Below are 2,583 nucleotides of genomic sequence, written 5' to 3' on the forward strand. Positions count from 1 at the left end.
TTGGTCGCTACGCCTTGCTCTTGCTCTATCCTCTTCTTTCGATTGTTTCACTGATCTTCTCTCGCTCTCGCTCTTGTTTTCTCCTCTTCTTTCGAACAACATAATATTTCAGTTTGCTAAATTTCTCACTCATCTTGCGATCCTGTGATCCATCATTCTGGGCTGGGCTAGATGTATAAATTGAGAAATTTTAAATTTGACAGATTGTTGGGGCTCCTACACACTAGTTTTGAAAATCAACAGAACAACAATAATACTACAATAAGGTTAATCAATTTAGCTTCTTTTAAAAGTTACAACTGAAAAAAATTAAAAAAATTATTGAAAAATAATTAAATTTATTTATTAAATTCAACAGGAACATAAATAAAAGCTCAAGTACTAGCGGTACCAGGGTGTATATTGGTACTAAACCTGTAGCAGCAATTATGTCTTGGATATGAAAACTTAACAAGATGCAAAAAGCTTAACTACAGATTTTGCCCATTCAGTACCAGTCATTCGTATATTGGGTACCATGGTGCCTTCCAGTTTGCAAGTAGCAGAAATTATGTGTATTTTTTCTAGCTTGGATGCCTCTTCTCTTATGTCAGAATTCTATCAGAATTTCAGCGTATATGAGAATTAAAAAGGTTTTATTTCATACTATGTATCTCACCGATTGAATGCACACACAATAAAATCCAAAGAAGTCAGTTTTACACCATATCCAACTTAACATGCAGAATCAAGTTTATTCATTCAAAAAGAAATAATGTGATAAGTGGTCCATAATTTCCTGTACATTGATCCAGCTTGCAACTTTGCATCTACCTTTGACATTGTCAGACCATTTTTTAGAGATAGAATGTGAATGAGGCATATACAAGAAAACAAAAAAAATGAAACAAACTGAGCTGTAACAGTAGCCACATGGGAAGCTTAATGAAAAAAAAAAATTAAAACATCTAGAGCAAACTACACCATAATAACAAAGGAATCATTTGCGGGTACTTCTCGTGATTGTCTTTTGATAGAGAGAACTGCATCAACCATTACGCCACTCAATGGTAAAATAGAGAGAACTGCATCAACCAGTTTGCATAAAAATGTTTCCCCTGCAAAAACAGAGATAGCTTGTCAATTTTTGTATCAAATTTGAAACTGACAACAAATGTGCAGCTTATTTCTTAATTCTGGTCAATCATAGCTCAATAGTCTTGACAAAATGACAGAAATACCCTACTAGTGGCAAGGGTTATAACTAATAACTGACCCAACTTTTTTATAGCAATACCCTACTATCTCAGGTACCATGTTTAATCTGATATCCATCAATCATCAGTGATGTGAAGTAAAAAAAAAAAAAATCTTCTTATGTCTTTTCATCTTTCCAATCCAAGGCACAATACTCATAGAACAAACAATGAAAAATAACATTGTTGGGGCACAATACCCTATATTGTCTTTGTTTACACCATAAACATATTTCCAATCCAAGGCACAATACCCTATATTGTCTTTGTTCAGATCAGCAATTGCTGATTTGCTGTACCATAATATACCAGTATAATGCTGCTAGTGCTGGCCACTGGGCCAAGCACTAAGCAGTATCTAACTGGAACAATTTGGTATTCCTGGACCAAACTCAAGCAACTTAGCACTGTATTGGCAGAACCCTAATTTGAAATAAAAGAGCAAAACATATACTTCATAACAATTAAACAATAAATAATTACAATAACCTGGAAATGAATGTGTTTTCATACCCATTGTACCCTTTTAGACCATTAATTGGAATTAAGGTCCTAATTTCACCCGATTCTAAGAGAACAGCATTGGTTCTTGTCATTAACTAGTTACAAAAATGGACATAAATTAAATAAAGGACAATAAATTAGTCACACCAAGATGCATCAACCACCAAAATTAAATTGGACATTTCACCAAAATTAAAGGACAATATTTTAGACACTGAGAAGCTAGCCCCTCTCGTACCAGCACTAATCTTCCTTCATCTGGCGTCTCATTTCTAGTAACCATACCAAAGAAGCATCATACCCTGGCCACACTGCCAAATAAACTGACTTTCTTCTATGCCCCTCCACGCCAGTGTAGACTCGTCAGTCTAGAGTCGCTGAACAGCCTCCGAGATGCTGCCACCATCGACTCGTCCATTTCTGTTCTTTCTCTGGCTTCCGCGCCCATAGTCGGAGATAGCGTTAATAGCTAGGGTAAAAAGTCTTGAGCAAGAGGGAGGTCTAAATGAAGATAAAAAAAAAAGGGAGAATAAATCAGAGCAATTAACAATAGCGAAAAATAAAGAAATCTGAGAAAAATCAAATGAAAAAGGCTTCGTTTTTTTAAGAGAGAGCGCGTTTCTGTTAAGAGAGAGAGAGAGAGAGCGCGTTTCTGTTAAGAGAGAGAGAGCAGAAAGAAAGAATATCAACCAATCATTTAGCCAGCGTGGCTTTAAGAAATCATTTCTTATTAAGCAAACTTGCTAAATATGAAAAAAGGGTACATCTCAGCAATAACTTAAGCAATTGACACGTCGGACTAAGCAATCCGAAAACAATCTGCGTTGTAGATGCTCTTAGATTG

The 2,583-nt window shown here is 35.5% G+C and overlaps 1 long non-coding RNA gene across 1 annotated transcript; it reads right to left on the reverse strand.

Annotated features, from left to right (window-relative positions):
- Positions 1-679: 679 nt before the first annotated feature.
- Positions 680-2,341, reverse strand: LOC144569745 (uncharacterized). Its single transcript, XR_013516149.1, has 2 exons — positions 1,978-2,341; positions 680-1,097 (listed from the first exon to the last, which is right to left on the reverse strand). It is a non-coding gene; the product is annotated as an uncharacterized LOC144569745 (long non-coding RNA).
- Between the last annotated feature and the right edge of the window lie 242 nt (positions 2,342-2,583).

This window comes from Carex rostrata, chromosome 18 (genome assembly GCF_964058835.1).
Source record: "Carex rostrata chromosome 18, lpCarRost1.2, whole genome shotgun sequence".
Lineage (NCBI taxonomy): Eukaryota > Viridiplantae > Streptophyta > Magnoliopsida > Poales > Cyperaceae > Carex > Carex rostrata.